Below are 7,166 nucleotides of genomic sequence, written 5' to 3'. Positions count from 1 at the left end.
GGGTGGGACAGCATGATAGGCACCCAGGCCTGTGCACTTTGGTCTTGCTTAAGGATGCTGGCCATTCCCAGGGAACAAGTCCTGGCTGGCATGCTGGAGGCTGGCACCATCTGGTGCAGGGGTGGTCTCCTCATTGAGACTGTTCAAAACCACCTGCCCTGGCCAACCAGCTGCTGAGCAAAGACCCAGAAGGAGCTCAACCCCCACCAGTAGAATCGGGTTCAAATCCACAGGACGTCACATCTCACCCATAGAATGATCAATGCTGATGGTGCCACTGAGGATGCGAGAGTGGGTGGCATGCACTCTTGTTGTGGCACCAGATGATTGCTGTGCGTTTGGAATTCAAATGACCCATCTAAGCCCTCATGCCTCCACGTCTGGGTGACGTGTTCTGGTGAAAGCCCTTTCCTCCTTCTGAGCCTCAGTGTTACTTTCTGTAAGATGGGGATGATCATGCCCACTCTCGTGGGGATCTGAGAGACATGGGAAGCGCTTGGTAACTGAGCTTTTCCTCTGCATCCTTGTGCAGTCCTCATCCAATGGTTCTAGCAGTGCAGGCCTGCAGAGGCGCATCCTCTATTAAGGCCAGCTAACCAACGCTGGGAAGTGAAATTGGTTTGGGGGCTCCTGGCACCTCGTCTTTAAGCCCTCCCTATGAGACCACCAGCTCCTTTAACACAGGCTCCTGTGTTAAACCATCGAAGCCTCCACACCCATGGTGACCCCAGGGCTGGGAACCAACTGCCCCGTCTTAGAGGTGAGCGCTTGTCTCCCTGAACACCATTCTGCTTGCCTAGGGACCTCCCTGAGCCCCGGTTAGCAACTGGGGAGTCCCACTCAGACCACCCAGAAGCCTTTGCTGATGCTCTTGGCTGCCTAATTAGAACGGGAACCGATGGGCCCGCGATGTTCCAGCAGCCTGGGCTCAGCTGCCCTGACTTGGCCTCTCAGGGTCACTCCAAGAGGGAGGCAACGCCTTTGATCTACAAAGCCCACATCCACTTTGATCCCGGCCACCTTTGGGGTCAGTCTTCCCGCAGCTGGCCCTTCCCACAGTGTCAGTCACCTGTGCCCTGAGACAGGCTCCTTTAATGCTTCCAGATGGGAGACGCTGGGAGAGATGCTGGCTGCTTCTGTCCTGGTTTGAAAGGGATCTGAGACACTCCACACATTTCGCCTCGTTCCTCAGAATCCTGTTAGCCATGGGAGAGGGAGGATTTAAATTCCCTGAGATCCCTCCAGGCCCTGGGAAGTGTGACATCCGTTATCACAAACTCAAAATCAAAGCTGACCTCCAACACTTGCTATTTAAGCAACTGTGGGCAACTCTTTACGTCATTCAAGTCTCCATGTGCCTGTCTAGGGAACAGCAACCGTTTTGTGTGTGTGTGTAACTAACCACATATGTAAAGTGCATGGCATTTAAAAATAGTTATCATACCAGGTGTAGAATGAAGATGTGGCCTACCATTTTAGAGGGAAAGAAACAGGTACTCGGGGCCACCAGGTGAGTAAGGGTTGGGGTGAGATTTGAACTCAGGTTGGCCAGCCTCTGAAACCTTACAGTTCCATTCTGTAGCACTGTCTGCTGGGAGTGAAACACACTTATCCATGGGTGGTTTGGTTCTCCTGAGATCCTCCTCTGTTTGGCTTAATTGGTGAGGCCAGTTGGTGAGAGTGACAAAGGCAAAGATGAACTGCCTATTTACCGGGCTGGCAGAAGTAGGTATACAGTTGTGAAACAGAGTTTATTTTTGTATTATTTAATTTTATTGATTTATTATTGTATGATTTATTTGTATTATTTGCCTTCTTCTTGTTATTGTTATTATTTTGTACCCTACTGACAATTTATCTTCTAGTAATGATGGCTGGTAAATGAACCTACCCTTGCCCACAGCTGTTTATTACATATTCCCTACAAAGTTCAGCCATAAATTTCTCGTGTGAGTCAATATCCCAAATAATTCATTTCTTTGCTCTTCAGCTTTTCTACTTTGGATGGAAATCTTCCTAAAATGATTTATACACTACGATTCCTCCTGAGGAGAGGTTAGTGGCTATAAACTCTTCTTGATGACGTGGTGTCATTATTACAACTATCTATTACACTGGTGTGACTATCAGTGAGAGAGCTCTGCACTGAAGCGGTTCTGACTGCCCACTCCTCACTCATCCATCGGTCTCTCAAAACTTGCCATCTTGGCTTGCAGCAGCCTTTCCCCACGTCGATCTGCGAGAGCAGTGATCCTCAACACCAGGTTGCCTGGCATTACCTGGGGAGTTCGTTAGTAGTGCAGACATCAGGATCTCACTCAAGAGATGCTGTCGGTCTGCAGTGAGGCTCAGAACATCCCAGTTTTCACAGGCTCCCCAAGGGTATGCAGGTGGTCTGAGAACCACACTGTGAGAAATGCTATGCTATGGGCATATACCGATCTTGGAGTGTCCAGTATTTAGGCTCAGGCTCCTGGGTGCCTAACCCTGGAATAACATTGACTGCTCCAATACTTCCTGGGCGCCAGAGAGAAACTTCACAAACAGCCATTTCTGAACCCAAAGGCTTGCAAACCCATTGCAGTCCGATGTGCATCCCAAGAAATCATTTGTGTAGTGGAAAGAAGACAAAATCAGCCACAATGGGAAGGATGGAGGAATGTCAAGTCAAGTTTTTGAAGTTTCAGTGTTTATAATACCATTTGGGAACTGGCTGTTAAGTATGGCCATGGGGGAAGAAAAATCCCTCTTGTCTTTCAGCCTTCAAAGTCCCTTTGTATCACAGCTGTGAGATTTCCCGGGGGCGGGGGAGGCAGGGGAGGGGGGGGAGGAGTTCTGTGGAGAAGACATTTCAAAGATGGAATCTCGTGCAGGAATGAGGCAGGGTGGTCCCAGGGGAGGATTCTTTCTAATTGAATCCTCCTGTTTTTCTTGTGCAGCCTCCCAGCATTGCTTTTGGATCCTCCACCACCCCCAAGAATGCTATGCTACAAATATATATATATATATATATATATATATATATATATATATATATATATATATATATATTGCACTTGATAAAATACATATTGAGTGGGATTCTTCCCGGGCTAGAGACACTCGCATTTTATAATAGAGGCCACTCAGGAAGCACTCCATTCCAGGAGAGCAGGCCCAAGCTCAGAACTGGTTGAGCAAAGTGAATGTCCCTGGGGGTGGTTTTAAGCCAGATACCTACATGCTCTCTGCTCATAAATCACACCAATTCAGTCTAGCAATCCCAGACTTATCACAGAGCCTTTCCTTTTTCCGAAGAGCTCGTAACTTATTAGAATGTCATTTGGGTTTACTTATGCTCCTTTCTAAAAAATAGATACACCCCAAGAAATGTGGGAAGGCTTCTCCTCACCAACACTTGAGTGCAAATGCATTTCATCTGTGGGCTTCCTTTGTGACACCTGGCTCTGAGCAAACAGTTCCAACAGTAGAGTTTGATGAAGAAGAGGGTTGTGGGGAGGGAGAGGAAGAGGATCTAAGAACTCAAAAAGAGAAGAGAAGGCTCCTGAGAGAAAAGGAGCCAAACTGTCTCAGAGGGTGAGTGTTTCTCTGGGGTCAAAGGTAACCCTCCTGCTGTGGCTAAGTGCCTGCCCCCTCCTTGGGAGCTTGACTCTAATATCTCACTGGGTCTTCAGTGCCATGTGGAGACCCTGGCTTTGTGTTCTCCTCTCATTACCTGACAGCACCTTCCTCCGCACAGTCAGGCTTCTCTCCCTTCTCTTGTGTGACTTAACTTTCTCACTCCCTTTCTTGACCACACATTCAATCAAGAGGCACAACAACTTCATCTTCATTCCTTCTACTCCACTGAGCTTCCTCTTTTCAATTTTGACTTCTGTATTGCATTACCAGGGTCATGTGTCATAGTTCACAGTTCTCTCCTTTCCCTGTACTTTACCACTAGGTCTCTCCTGGTCTCCCCCCACTCCCCCCCTCACCCTGAGTCTGTTGTCTCTCATTCTGCTTTGCAAAGCCCTTTCACATTTCACCTCCTGTAGGCCATCTTCTGGTTATTTATTCTGTTTAACTTTTTTAAATTACCCACTGAGATGATTAGGAGAAGGACCAGCCATCCACCACATCCGGTCTTCAGAATGCGTTGTCTGTCGGAAATACACCCTAAGCCTTCCAAATCGTGAGAGTTCTGTGCTTTCACCAGACCGAGCTGCCCTCATCTCCTGCCTGTTCTATTGCAGCAACGAGAAGCAACCTTCCTTGCAAACTGTTCTCCCCACAGAAGCCGAAGTGGAATCTCTAAAACCAAAGGTCAGATTATGTGAGCATAATCTCTATCTTTATTCCAAGTGTCTGAGCTATGGCTGGCATAAGGTAGCCCCTGGATAAATTTAGTCGAATAAAATGTATGAACAGTGGGATGAGTACCTAAGAGTGAAGGCCATGAATAACATAGATTTGCCAGATTTCCCCTTTAAAAAAATGTATTTTTATTGTTGATAGTATTACAGCTGTCCCCTTTCCTTCCCCATTGACCTCCTTCTAGCCCACACCCCACCTCAGGCCTCCTCCACACTATTGTCTGTGTCCATCGGTTATGCATGTAAAATATTTGAATAATTTCTTCCCACCCACCCTGCCTTCTCTCTGAGATCTCTCTCTTTGAAGAGCTAGGTACATACCAAAGGGAGTGGCAGCATGGTTGGTCTAAGGCAGTGGCAAACTCATTAGTCAACAGAGCCAAATATCAACAGTACAATGATTGAAATTTCTTTGGAGAGCCAAATTTTTTAAACTTAAACTTCTTGTAATGCCACTTCTTCAAAATAGACTCACCCAGGCCATGGTACAGTATTTTGTGGAAGAGCCACACTCAAGGGGCCAAAGAGCTGTATGTGGCTCTCGAGCCACAGTTTGCCAACCACTAGTCTAAAGGATTCAGACTAGCATAGGCACCAAGTTAAGAATCCACATACATAAATAGTCCTCCTTTGAAAGCTAAACTTTGAGCTCTTGGTTTGGAGACCAAAAAAGGCTAAATTTGAATACTTTCTGGTCTATGTAATAGAAATAGGATACTGAGCAAAAAACTAATGACTCTGTGCCTCAGGAGTCTCATCTATAAAATTGGAACAATATGACCTGCTTTATAGGACTATGTGAGGATCCTAAGGCCACATGGTACACGGTGGCAGAGGTAGAATCAACAGTCTGAGTTCCTCTCTCCTGTGTATTGTATATTCTTTCTCTCTCTCTCTCTCTCTCTCTCTCTCTCTCTCTCTCTCTCTCTCTCTTTCTCTCTGTGTGTGTGTGTGTGTGTGTGTGTGGTTGTGCAATACAACCACCAAACAACAGCTTCACACAACAAGATGAAGCGTGAAAGTATGTCCTCTGAATCTCAATCCCCGCCCGTGTACCTGAGCGTGGAAAGAAATTTCTTATCACTACTAACACTTTGCTAATCCCTGAGAATCTGACCAGATGGTATGAACAGCTGAATCTCTTTAGAAAAAAAAATGGTAAGAAAAGGCAGGAAATTGAAGAACACAAAAATAATTTTCAAACTTTCAAGAGAGGAAACCAAAATTGTGCCGAAGAGGGTAAAAACTGTGCATGAAGAAAACAAATTATTCGAGTGAAACTTGACGGGGAAAGCATTGTGAGAAGGCTGTGGTGGGAAATGCCCGAGGTACCAGTGCTACCAGAGTGAGTGACACGCAAAATTACAGGTAAGTCTGTTACTGTTGCTAAGTAACCAGTTGATTGGTTGGTAGAAAATGCATGATACTGAGATACCGTCAACCTCTTAGTGAATAAATGAACTGTATGGGGTCTCCTGGGTCACTGATTGCTGTCACTTCCTCCTGAATATGTTGGCCACATAACATCTTCTTTTGCTTTTTAAAATAAATGTTTTCTAGTAAGCTGTATGTTGCGGTGGAAATATGAAGAAAGACATGGAATCAGATGCTCCAAGGGCTTGAGAACCAACTTCCACTGTGCATGCGGTGAGTGCCTGACAGCACAGCAAGAAGCAGTCAGCATGCTTCTCCAATTCTCGGGAGTTCTACAAGTAAGTATGTCCATTGAATAGGTAAGAAGACTGAGGAGGCTCTGAATGGTTGAATTACTTGTTCATGGAGAAGAAATAAAGTAGGGTTTATATCCAACCTTGTCTGATGCCAAAGCTCAGAATTCATTAATTGATTAAATGACTTTTAACAAAACCAACAGAGAGGATTCTGAAGGAACTTTGCACAGGGTTCTGCCTTCTTTCTTCTCAAAACTCTCTACTGTCCCATCCCATCACTTTACTTAGGCTTCTTGAGGAATCTGGGCCTGCCCACTCCTGGTCTCTGCACCTTTGCTGAGAAGTTCAAATGCACAGACAAGCCCTTGGGCAGCACAAGAGGTCAGCAGGCCATAACCTCACCTTGTTCTGTTTCTCTGGGAGAGCATTGGCGAGGGAGCAGGTCAGGCATCCCTCAGCAACAGTGGTGAGCAGGCGGGACACATGCAGGCAGTCTGATCAGCCTGACATTACAGAAGTTCCTCCTCAGAGGAAGTCATTGTGGGACAGATGCCTGTGTGTGGGGGGCGGATGCCTGTGTGTGTGGGGGGGTGCGGATGCCTGTGCATGGGGGGCGGCAGGATGTCAGCCTGGAAGCATGTCCTCAAGTAGCACGCTGGCCTCTCTGGCTTCCTTTCACCCCTCTCTCTTCTCTTCCTTCTTCTCTCTTCCTCCTTTCTCCTCTCTGCATCTTTTATTTACAATCTCCCTATAGCCTTCTTTACAAGCTGTTCTTTGACCCTACTTTCTTTTATTCCTTCTTTCCTTCTCTTATTTCCTTAATCCTTAAACTTCTTTCTTCCTTTCTTTTCTCTCTTTCCCTCCCTCCCCTCTTTTTTCCCTTCCTCCTTTCTTTCTTTCCTTCTACCTTCCTTTTTCCCTTCCTCCCTTCCTTCCTTCCTTCCTTTCTTTCTTGCTTTCTCCTCTTCTATCTTTTTGCTTACTTGCTTTCCAAGACCCCCCACCCCCACTAGTGTTCGTCACAATACATTACCTAATTTCACAAAAAACATAACATAAAGTAAGGCCTGGCCATGCATATGTTTTTCAATATTTTCAAAGTCTGGGTTTCCTAGAAGCCATGTCCCTCTCTGTCCCCTGA

The sequence above is a fragment of the Pipistrellus hanaki genome (genome assembly GCF_964339955.1).
Source record: "Pipistrellus hanaki genome assembly, chromosome: 12".
Classification (NCBI taxonomy): Eukaryota; Metazoa; Chordata; class Mammalia; order Chiroptera; family Vespertilionidae; genus Pipistrellus; species Pipistrellus hanaki.
Note: the sequence above shows the minus strand (reverse complement) of the source record.